This window comes from Rhinolophus ferrumequinum, chromosome 11 (genome assembly GCF_004115265.2).
Source record: "Rhinolophus ferrumequinum isolate MPI-CBG mRhiFer1 chromosome 11, mRhiFer1_v1.p, whole genome shotgun sequence".
Taxonomy (NCBI): domain Eukaryota; kingdom Metazoa; phylum Chordata; class Mammalia; order Chiroptera; family Rhinolophidae; genus Rhinolophus; species Rhinolophus ferrumequinum.
The window spans coordinates 15,931,729-15,944,057 of record NC_046294.1 but is presented as its reverse complement, the minus strand read 5'-3'; the positions used below and the strand labels follow the sequence as shown (position 1 = coordinate 15,944,057).

General features: G+C 49.7%; 1 protein-coding gene across 2 annotated transcripts in view; it reads left to right on the top strand.

Annotated features, from left to right (window-relative positions):
* The first annotated feature begins 11,997 nt into the window (after positions 1–11,997).
* The window catches only part of TSPAN18 (tetraspanin 18), a 177,850-nt gene continuing 177,518 nt past the window's right edge, over positions 11,998–12,329 (top strand). For both annotated transcript variants that reach the window (XM_033119992.1, XM_033119991.1), the window contains exon 1: positions 11,998–12,253. The gene's annotated coding sequence lies outside the window, so the exon portion shown is untranslated. The remainder of the gene's footprint in view (positions 12,254–12,329) is intronic.

The following is a 12,329-nucleotide window of genomic DNA, read 5'->3' as shown; positions in this document are numbered from 1 at the left end:
TCTAATTTCCTCCCAAAGGTCCTACTTCCTCACACCATCACATTGGTAAGGGCTTCACATATGAATTTTGGGGAAAGACAAAAACATTCAATCCACAACAGTTATGTGTATATGTATTTTTTTTTTGCGGGGGGGGCATTCTTCAGCTTTCTCAAGGTTCTCAAAGAAGTTCATTACCTTTAAAGGGTTAACAAAAAGGGGCAGCCTGGATCAAGCTTACAATAATATCCCGTGTGTTGGGTCAAGCCACTCTCAGTAACTTTCTGTTGCAGAGGCTGCTGGTGTTCCACCAAAGCCCCTCTCCAATTCCTTCGAAGTAACATAAGTACAGGTGTGCAAATGGCTGCCCAGCTGGACTACATTTCCCAGCCTTCTCTGTACCTGGACAGGGCCACCGAGCAAGTTCCAGCCAAAAGACTGTGAGTGGAAGGTATGATGCTACTTCCAGGCCATGCCTTAAGACGCTGGGCGGACCTTTTTTCTACATTCTCTTCCTCCTCCTCACTGGCTAGAACCTGGCAATGCCAGGGACCTATTTTCAAATGACCATGACTTCAGCGGAAAAGCAACTAGCAGGAACCTGTCAATCGTGGCGCTATTACGTGAGGGAGCAATATATTTCTATAGTGTTTCTCTGTGTTTGGGAGTCTCTGGTACAGCAGCTGAGCTTTGTCCCAACAGATGGTCATCCTTGAGTTCCCACTGCAAAGTCACACGCGTTGAACCTGAATCACCTACTTTCTGGGGCCTCTTAGCATTGTGTGAGGGTATCCCTGCCCCATCATGACCACCCAGAGGGCCTGTGCCCACGCCTGGACTGCAAAGCTCATAGCTCTCCAGCACTTCCAGGTCTTCCTTTCCCCAGTGATAGACAGTCACAACCCACTTAGTCCTCACTCCCCACCCTCAGAGCCCTTCTGAGTTCTTGGCTTTCCTGGGTTCTGCCTGGAAAGGCAGTGTACTGGCTCAGGGCACAACTTCACACTTAGTGTGCCTCTGGCCAAGTCCTGACCCTGCCCTGCATGGACTTTGGGACCTCAGGGAGCTCATTTGACCCCTCTGAGCCCCAGTCTCCTTATCTTTAAATGGAGGATGATAAATAATACCCACAACACAGGACTGTGGTGAAGATGACGGGAGCAAATGCATGTGAAGCTCAGAGGGTATTTGGTAACCTCTAGCAATCATCGCCACTATGGTCCCTTTGCGTCCAATCCACGTGCCCGATGGACAACTGTCCTCTGTGGAGCCTCCTCCTCCGACGTTCTCACTCTAAGCCCCAGAAGCCTCTCTCCCCTAAGGCCAGTCCATACTTCATGAATTATCGAATGCTGCACACCAAATCACTCCCACAGTTAGTGGTATAAAACAATATCTCACACAGCTCTGTGAGTCAGGAATTCGTGATGTTTGGCGAGGTTGTTTGGGTTTGGGGTGTCTCCCGAAATTGTAGTCAAGATGTCAGCTTGGGATGCAGTCATCTGAAGGCTTGACCGGGGTGAAGGATGTGTTCCCAAGGTGGTGCACCCACATGGCTGTTGGCTGGAGGCCTCAGTTCTTCACTGTGGGGACCTCTTATTGTGGCAGCTGGCTTCCCCAGAGTGAGGACAGAGAGAGGGAGAAGGAGAGAGGGAGAGAGGAAAGAGAGAGAGAGAGAGAGAGAGAGAGAGAGAGAGAGAGAGAGAGAGAGAGAGAGAGAGAGCACAGGCCAAAATGCCTTTCATGATCTAGTCCCAGAACTCACACACTGTCACTTGTGCCACAAGCAAGGTGGAAAAGGCAAGGAAATGATACAAAGCAGTGAGTGGGGGCAGATCAGGCTGGCCTTGTAGGTCACTGTCAAGACTTTAGCTTTTACTCTGAGAAGCAACAAGGACAAATTCAGGCCTGTCCTTTGGTCAGTACTCCCCCTGTCCTCAGGTCTGTGTCGTGGCGGAGGTGCTCTTGGGGAAACCCTAGTTACAGTGAATACCGCTATGACTGACAGAGCGAAAGGGCCTGGATCACAGTTTCTGGGAAGCCACAGGGTGGCCAGGTGCGGAAAGGCAGGAGTCTACTGAGCCCTCAACCCAGGCGTTCCCTGTGCCCCTGGACAACCAGTACTGGCATCTTTGCCCTTAGACTTCTGGGCCCAGTAATTCAAGTTCCCTCCCACACCTGGGATTGGCTGAGTCTTTTGTGTACGACTTGGCCAGTGGCTCCCTAGGAAACTTGCTTTTAAGAGGGAGAGCACCCTACTAAGAATTACACAGGACAATTCAAGCATGAGCAGATTCCTAAGTAGGGGAATGACAGGCAGTGAAGCAGAGAAGACAGAAAAAAGAGGTATTGATAGAGATTGAGAAGGTCCGAGCTGGAAGGGACACACAGTTCATTTCATCCAACCTGAACCACGCAGAAAGGGCAAGCCCTTGTCCAGGCCAGCAGCACGCCACCAGCAAATCTGGAACGGAATCTTGATCTACTGATACCACTGTCTCCTGGTGTTGGGTGTACTCCGGGCTCCAGGGAACCCTCTTCGGGCTTAACTGTTCCCTTGAGTTCTTGTTAGTTTGTTTGGGGGGGTGGGACAGTGATTCCAGGCTATGGAAAGTGGAGTACGGATTGTTCAGTGGGTTTTTATCTCTAATAAAGTGCTCTTGTCCTGCTTGTTGTGCCCCTTAGGAGGGGTGAGTGGTCACCTACTACTCCCCTAAGTGGGCCTTGAGGGTCTTTCCCTGCCTTGGAACGTGCAGAGGGCCGGGGGCCACGTCTGCATTCATAGGGCAGCCTTGTGTCTAGCCAATCCCAAAGGAGACAGCCTTCTCTATGATTTGGGAGCACCATCAAAGCAGGGACCAAATCTGTCAGAGTCACCATTGCATGCCCAGTGTTCACCTAGCATAGTGGCTGGCACATAGGTGCTACTCTAAAATATTGGATGGACGAGGGGGACCTCTGATTTGAGGGATCATGTCCCAGAACACAGCACTGTGGCTCTGATAACAGGTGCTCAGTGGTGCAGATAATCACAATAAAATCTTTTTAGCTGGGGAGGATATGCTATTTGGTATTTTCCCCTTTAGAGGACGTAATCTCCTAACTGTTTTGCTCAATCTAATCTTTATTGATTATTTGATTCATTTCTTCACTCACTAGGTATGTATCGAGCCACTTCCAGGTGCTAGTTGCTGTGAATTAAACACTGGACAAGGCCATCCCAAAGTGGCTGGTTCTTGCACACTCAGTCATGGACTACTGCAATCTGCTATGTTGCAATCCTCTGAGCAGACCCAGGGTCTTATAGCAAAGGTCAGCCTCTTAAAAAATGGAGCCACTAAGCAAACTTTCTCGGGAGCTTTATGGAGTTAAGCTGTTTATGCTGGGGAAGCGTTTCTAAAAACCGCCCATGGGGCCTTTTACCCCTCTTATAATTGGCTCCGGCTCCTGTGTAACTGGGATAAATCAGGCATCAGCCTGCCTCCAGGTTTATTAGAGGTTTACATATTTGGAATAAAAAGCAAAGAATCATCAGGCGGACAGTAGCAGAGAGGAGAAACCTGGGAAGAAGAAAAAGTAGAAGGAGAGAAATGGACAGCTGGGCAAACGGGCCTTGGCGCTGGTTCTGCTGCAAATCAGTGGATGAATTTGGCTGCCATTTACCTGCTGTGATCTGAGCGGTGCCTCATCTGCAAAGAAAGTCAGTTGGGAACATCGCTTTTGATAAACTCAGATACTCCCCTCTTCCTCTCTTCTGGGAGTCCTTATTCCCTCTCTTCCTTCGTAAGCTCTCACACATCCTCTTTTGTCAGAATGCTAGATGAGGGTCAGCAGGCATCACTGTGAAAAACAAGAAAAAGCCACAGGAAAGCTCATTGTTGTCCAATGCTTGTTAACACAAGAGCAAGATACGCTGCGTATTTTTTTGGTGGAAAGGTCTTGAGGGTCAGTTCACATACTGGCACGTGAACTAGTTGTTCCCATTAAATGAGTCAGACAAAATGTTGTGAACATTAATTTGAGTAAGTGAATCAGCCTCACTCTGAAAAAGAAAAGATACCATTAGGCAGTATAGACAGGTACCAACACACACACACACGAGCACAGACATGTGCCATCACACACACAGAGACATGTGCCTTTACATTTACACATATGTACACACAAGCACAGGCACATACATATACAAATATAGACACACATGTACACATAGGTACGAATATGGACCATCACACATACACATACAAGCACTGACATGGACTCACAAACACATGAGCCTGGGTATGTATACACACAAGCACAGACACACTCACACACACTCCAGTCAACCATCACAGTTCCTTCCATCGCCAAGGCTTTGTGAGCTTCATGAGGGGAACTAGAATCCCAGTGCACGTAATAGTGTGTGATGTTCTTCCTGCAGTTGTTAGTTGTTCCCATTTAACAGATGGGGAAGCTGACCTAACAGGATAATGCTACCAGAGGCAGCAAGATAAAGTGATTAAGAGCTCAGGTCCTAGAGCCGAATTTGAATCCTGGCTCTACCACTTAGCTGTGCAACATTTGTCAAATTACTTAGCCATTCTGTGCCTCAATTTTCCCATCTGTGAAATGGGGATAATGATAGTAGTAAATATTCAGAAAGACCTTAGAAGAGCACCTGACATATAGCAAGTGCTCTGTAATATTAGTTAAGTAAGGACCCCATTTCCAAGGAGCAGGAGAAGCCCGTGGAGTCTTACAGTTTTGTGCATCTGTTCCGGGGATAGCAGGCACAGAACACATTTGTCAGGAGAACTTGACGTAGGGTCCTTTCTTTTGAGCCTAGTCACCTTAAAGTGTATGTTTGGACTATGGAAGCTAAATGGGGAAGCAAAGACAGACGGGGCCCTAGTTTTCACATAGTAGACAGCTTAAAAGAACAGAAAGTTATTGCCTTACAGCTCTGAAGCCTGGCAGTCAGTCTGAAATCAAGGTGTCAGTGGGGCCAGGGCCACACTCCTTCTGAGATTCTGGGTAGAAGCGTTCCTTGCCTCTTGCTCGCTTCTGATGGTGACCCCCATTCCTGGGCAGTCCTGGGCTTACAGCTGCTCGGTCTAACCTTTGCATCCATCGTCACATGGTCTTCTCCATATGTGTCTTCACGTTGTCTCCCTCTGTCTGTCTCTGTGCCCAAACTTCCCCTTCCTTCCCTTTAAAAAAAAAAAAACAAAAGAACTCCAGTCGTATTGGATTAGGGCCCAACCCAACAACCTCGTCTCAACCGGATCATTTACAGAGACACTGTTTCCAAATAAGGTCCCATTCACAGGCACTGGGGGCTAAGACTTCAACATCTTTGGGGGGAACGTAATTCAGCCCGTAACAGAGAATGAGGGAAGGAAGGGGGTGGGAGGGAAGAAGAGAAGGGTGAAGAGAGCCAGGGAGTAGGAGCCAGCCTGTGCTACCTAGGTACAGGAACAGGGTCTGTACTGACATGTGGCCCTGTCACTGAGACAGGTACAGCTGGGTGCGGATCTGTCCTGGAGCCGGGAGATGTTTAAGCCCTGCTCATGTTTCAATTCCAGCTCTGCCACTCATATGCCGGGTGATCAAGGATAGAGAAACTCTCTGTGTCTCAGTTTCCCCCTCTGTAAAATGGGGGCAAGAATAAACCTTTCCTTATAGGATTGTTGGGAGGAATAAATAGAGGCATGGCGTTTGGTGAAAGTGCTGGGATTTAGTAAGAGCTCAATAAAGTTCTTAGCTGTGGTCTTTGTAGCTTTGCCTCCCTGTAAGCACACAGTAGGCTGTCAATGCTTCATGTATTAAAGAGACTTGGTCTTCAAGGAAACTAGGCACCGCAGTCTTGAATACTTACTGTATGCCTTCTGTAGGCACTTCACATGGGTTATTTCAATTCATCATCTCAGACCCCAAGAGATAGTTACTATCTCCGTTTTGCAGAAGAGGAACCAAGCTTCAGGGAGGTGAGGTGACTCGCCCAGGGTCACAGTGGGGTGAGATTTCAACCCAGGTCTAATCTGCCCCAGACCAGAGCTGCAACATTCTGATGCTGCACGGAAATTGGTCCGAATTTCCATTGTTCCCTCAGCTAGACTGTTAGTGACTCAGAGGAGAGGTGTCCTCTGCTCATGGGCAGAAGAGCCCTTGGCCGTGGACCCACTTCCTGGATGTTGCCTGGGGCCCCTCGTTGACCAGTTAGGTGTATTTGCCTTCCGATTGCTTTCTCTTTGGGAGTTGTTTGCATCAGAGTGCAGAAGCGGGGACATAAGAGGCTCTGGGATTGGGAGCAGAGGTGTAGAGACTACCTCATAGTTCACAAAGGAGAGACAGTATCTGTCAGCAACTGAGGCTCACAGAGCTGAAAGTGAAGCAGGTTTGGTCAAAACAACACTAGAAGCAGGACCCAAACTCCCCTAAACTCTGAAGTCAGCTTGCTGGCAGATCTTGGATAAGTCACCCCCGCGTAACCTGTGTTTCCATCTGTAAAATGGGAAAGCCGTTCTACAAGATGAGTCTTAAATTTAAAATCAACTGAATTGCATTGATCACTCCCCATCTGTCAGTCTGATGAGGAGTCAGGGCCATACACATTCTTGGTTCTTACTCAGGTTTGGGTGTCCAGGTACAGAGCCAGTTTCCAGCGCACGATGGTACCTTCACAAATATTTGTTGCATGATTGAGTTGTACCCGGGGACCCTGAGTCATCCCAACTTGTCATCTCAGCACCTCTGCTTGGATGATAAAGGCGATTTAAACAAAGACTTACATTTGTTCCGCCCTTTCTGGTTTTCAACGCGCTTCCGCAGACTGTCACCTGCTTCAATGTTTACAAGTGCCCTGTGCGTAGGTGTTATCAGCTCCTTGTATAGAAGAGGAGAGAGGCTCAGAGAAGATAGGCTCCTCTCCCGCCATGGCCACACAACCAAAAAGTTCAATGCCAGGATAGCCCCAGGATTCCAGACCTCCTCCCTGCCCACCCCTCTCTCCCTTTCTCGTGAGCATATGGTCGTTATGCAAGTGAAAAGAGAAATGTTTGAATCTCAGTTCTTTATTTGCTGGGTGACTTTGGGCAAGTATTTCTGAGTTTCCCTCTGTGGAAAAGCCATCCCTACCTAACAGAGTTGTTTGGAGGCTTAAGTAAGCTGTTGCTCTAAAGGCCTTATCGCAGTGCTGGCACACAATACAGATTCCTCCCATTAAAGATTAGGAGTTTAAAGCACAGAGAGGCAAAGTAACTTGCCCAAAGCCACACAGCTGGTGAACAAAGGAGCCAGGCTTAGAATGTGGGTTTATCTAAATTCACAACCTGAGCTTCTACCCAAGTAAGCATTCCATGAATGGTAGTTATTAGTACTGTATTATTTAGTGTCAGTTGATAAGATAAAGGTGAATGATGAAAGTTCAACAGTCACCATATCTGGCAGGATCTATTCCCAGGGCCCTGCTTTCTGGAAAGTCGGGTTACCAGCACCCAGAGGAAGCTGGACTCTGGGCCCCTCCCAGCACAGCCATCCTGAATCTACCTCTTTTCCTGCGAGGGGTGGGGGGAGGAAATGAGCGCCATCCCTTTTTTCCAGCTGCCAGCCAGCAGCATTCCTGGGGGTGGAGGAGGACCTTGGCAGACCTGGCCCTGGGCCTTGTACTGAAAACACTCAGGCTAGCCATGGCCTATGGGTATTTGCTGGAGGGAGAAAAAGACAGAAAGGGGTGATCCCTGCAATAGACCCAGGCCCTGGAGGGTCAAGACCATGTTCTTCAAACCCTGAAGGACATTTCTAGGACTTGCAAGTTTATTTCTATGAAAATCATTGCAAAGATAAACAAATTTAATCACACTCAGTTATACATTTAATGAACTGTCTTTTTTTGGGGGAAATAATTTGCAAATTACATGTCGAAAGAGATAATTCAGGAAAAAATCAGGGAGGCAATGATTACATATTTAAAATGCGGACTGCCTGGGAAAAGGGAGGTTGTAAGATCAAAGTGCCTTTTGGGGAAAGGACCTGGCCTGTCTGGCATCATCCAGCCATCCATTCATGCATTAGACGCACCTTTATGGAGCATTTATTACGTGCCAGGGGTTGTGCTGAGAACTTTCCATGAGACTCCCACAGCCACCCAATGCCAGCGGTGTAGTTATGATCCCCAGTTTAGAAATGCGTCAGCTGAGGCTCAGAGAGCTTAAGTGGCTGGATCAAGGAGGCAGTCAGGGAGTGACTCCAATATCCCCGGAGTGCCGATTCTGTGCCAGTTTCTGGAGACCCGAAGACGAACAAGGCAGGGCCCTAGTCCTTGAGAAGCTCCTAGTCTAATCAGCCACAGATTTATAAATGTTAGGACTAAGAGGTCATCCCTTTCAGGGATTTCAAATTCTGTTTAAGTAAAGGACACTTTCTCCTTGAAATCTTATGTGAGGTACCATCGTACAAAACAGGTGAAAAGGGAACCTGCTTCTGACTAAAGCTAGGAGGGAGATTTCCCTCCCTCTCCCATGGTCCTTAGGTACCTACCATGTTTCCCCCAAAATAAGACCTAGCTGGATCATCAGCTCTAATGCCTCTTTTGGAGCAAAAATTAACGTAAGACCTGGTCTTATTTTACTATAAGACCGGGTATAATATAATACAATATAATACCAGATCTTATATGAATTTTTGCTTCAAAAGACGCATTAGAGCTGATTATCCGGTTATGTCTTATTTTCAGGGAAACAGGGTAGGAGCAGGACCTGCCAGCCCAATTTGAAGCCAAATGTCTCATTTTATGGATGGGGACACTGAGACCCAGAGAGGGAAGGGAATTGTCAAGATAGCCAGGATTGGAACTCCGGCCTGTGGACCCCTGGTTAGGAGCTCTTTGCTCTGCATTATTGCCCCCCGGATGTTGGTGTGTGGGTACTCACCCCAGGGGTCCTGTGCCCAGTGACGGGTGCAGCATCTGGGTTGCCCAGCACTGCCCACATCCTGGTGAGTTTGGGGTTTTCAAGTGCCAGGGAAAACAGAGTCTAGAAGGCCCTTGGAGGAGAGGTGAGCATTTTCAAAAGAACCCTTTCTACTAGAATCCCCAAAATCAGGGTTGTTGAAAGAGGCCTGGTCTAGAAGTCATGAGGCCTTGGTTCGATGCCCAGCTCTCTGACCATGACTAGAATCTAGTCCATGTTTCTTCCTCAGTTTCCCCATCTATAAAATGAGGTGGTTGGATGACAATGAATTTTTCACAAGGTTCCTTCCAGAATGGGGACATGGGGAGTCTAGAATCTCCTGGGCCAGGCCACTTCTGCATTTATGACAACCTAGACTCCAGTTGGTCAACAGAGGCCTTAACAGCACCTTCACTCCCTCCTGAGGACTGCTGACCCTTGTTCATGCCCCCCCCGCCCCCCTTCGTTTTCCTCTATTCCCAGCCTCTATCCTCCCTATCCCCTCTCCTTCTCAGTTTCCTGACATGCCACAACCTTGGTTCCTTTATTTCTTTTTCTCAAAGAAAAGCAAGAGGTCATTTGTCCAACGCCTCCATTGTACAGGTGGAAACACTGAGACCAGAGAAGGGAGTGACTTCCCCAAGGTCACCCTGTGAGAGGGAGGCCTGTTTTCTGCAACCGCGATCACCTTCTCATGTCTAGGACTGAACGCTTGGGATTCCGAACTTTTGGCACAAAGGACTTCTTGCCTAACATACTTAGAATTGTGTTTCCCAATTGTGGGGTACCAGAGCTCTTCAAGGAGAGGTAAGGTCATGCATCCATGGGCTTTCAGTCCTCTGACCTCCCCAGGAGTTGGGGGTGGGAAGTCCCTTTTCACTTCTCTTTCAATCCTTTTGATCACAACGTGTGGGAGTCTCAGTTTGTCGCTAATGTATCTTTAACACCTTTCTAAGCCCTTGCTAGTCTCCCTTTTCAATAGAGAGTTGGCCCCTAGCTCAGCACCTTCCTTAGGCAGTAGGATCTTGCTGGATTTTTTTAAAAGTTTTTTTTATTGTGGTTAAATATACGTTGTTGAAATTTAATAACATTGCTTTATTTTCATTGTATTTATTTTATGGTTACCTTCTATTTATAGGCATGTGATGCTGGTTTTCCATTTATGGTAATGATATAACATTTCTTTGAAAAACCAAGCACATTTAAGTGAAAAAAAAAACACAAAACGACAAAACAAGAGTTGATTTAAAGAAAGCTATGAAGCAAATGGTTCTATCTGGTGTACAGATAGGGCCAGAATCTCGATGGAGACAAGGGAATGGCTGAGATCCGGGGAACATGGACTTGGGACCGGAGCTGTTTTCCCAGCTGGGTGTCGAAGTGTCCGATTGGCTTGCTGGGTCGTCATTGCCTTGCACCCCCTTCCCCCACTTCCGCCTGCCTGCTTCTACCAATCCCCCAGACCTTTAGAAACTCCATCCCTCCATCCTGTTGTCTCTGGCCTCGACCTCCCCAGTCCCTGCACCCTTACTATAGGCTCAGGCTTTTCTCCTCTTTAAATTTATGTGGTGCCTTGCATCCGAGATAGCCTTTTCCAACAGCATTCCATAAACGCAGGGCCTGTGAGGATTCTCAGCTCAAAGGGTCAGCCTCTCCCCCAGCCCTGTTTTGGCAGCTGAAGGGGTGAGTGTGAAGCCTGAGGCCCTTTAGCGGTTTCCCTGTCCTTGTGTTACAGAAATTGCACTATTAAAGATTTTTCTCCCCTTGGGTTAAGCATTGCTCTCTCTGGGTCCATTTCAAAACAGTGGATCCTGTTGTTTCCCTCCCAGCCACACTTCTACTCTATTAGCTTCTCCTCAATTTACCCAGTGACTCAGTGAAATGGTTGAAAGGACCAGACATTTTCAAAGTCCTTAGAGGGATGTATCCTTTTCCTGGAATGTGGCCAAGGAAAGACAGCGACTTCTTGCCCCTTGAAATTCTGCCCTGTGGCCTGACATCACCAACATTCATATTCAAGACTGGAGTAGGTTCAACTCCTATCAGTCACTCTCTCCTTAGTACAAATCGGTTGACCAAGGGGCCCCCTCCTGTAGCAATTCTATGTGCTTGAGTGTCCAGGGGCTGCAGGCACTGGGTAGGGGCGCATCAGAGCTGGGACTCAACTCCAAAAAGAGCGGCCCAAGGAAGAGGAGCGGACAACCTGATCCCTGTCGTCTGGCGGTTAGCAAGCACTTCACTTGGGCTGTCTGCTTTGATCTGCTTGCTTACCCATTTTGTCTGGGGCAGGCTGGGTGGGTAGCGGCTTTATAGAGGAGGTTCAGAGGTTAAATGTTTCCTTGAAGTCATGTGTCAGGGGCTGAGGAAGGGTTATGTGGCTGTGGCAGCAGCACAAAGATGGAAAGAGAAGTTCTGAGACTGGAGACACAGATCTGGTCTCTTGCAATCAAGTCATTTGCATCTGGTCTGGGGTCAGGACTCTCTCCCCCTGCTGCAACCCCTCCAGTCGCCTCTGTTACCTGCAACAATCTAAAGCAGCCCAGGGAGGGTGAACCCTGCTGGCTTTCAGCAGGTACTCCCAGGGCTTCGGGAAGCCCAGGAAGGAGGTGCGGGTGGAGGGTCAACCCACCTCCGACCCTACAGTCGGGTCAAGGGGAGTGGGGCAGTGTAAAGTTTCCCTGGAATAAATACTCCAGGTCTCGCGTGCCACTCTGCCCACTTCCCCAGCGGATCTTCTGAACTGAGCCGGAGCTAGGGCTCATGAGGAGAGGAGGGAGGCGGGCAAGGGGCGTAGGAAGGGAAGAAGGACAGAAGGTGGCCCAGTGCCCCCCAGAGCAAGGCTTGGATGCGGGACTGAAGGCGGAGACCCAGGCAGGGAGGAGGCGAGGAGTAGCCCGCGGGAGGAGACGTGCCTTCACGGCGGCCGCCACGGCAGCGGTGGCGGCGGCGACTGGAGACTGAAGGGGAGGAGGTTTGGGGAAGGGAGGGAGCGCGGGGGAGAGGGAGGGACGGAGGTTGGTTGGGAGGTGGGGCCGGCGGGCGGGCGGGCGGCTGCAGCTGCCGCCAGCATCTCGGGGGCTCCAGGCTGCCGGGCGGACGCGGCGCGGAGCGATCCACAGCCGAACCGCGCGAGGCCGCCCGAGCCCCGGCCCCGAACCCCGAGCCCCGAGCGAGTGCAGCCGCGGCCGCCGCCTCGCGCCAGCGGGTCCCTGGACAAGCCGCCGCCGCCGCCAGGAAGGCAGCCGGCGCCCAGCAAGTTGCGAGCGCGCTTCTCCGCCCGGGGAAAGTTTCCCTCGCGGCCGCCGGCAGGAGTTGGCGAGGGGTCCAGCCGCTGCCTCTGGAAGGTAGGGGGCTCCGCACCTCCGTGCCCTGCGTGCGTCCCGCAGCAACGTCCCCGGGGACTTGGAGACTCCCCGCGCG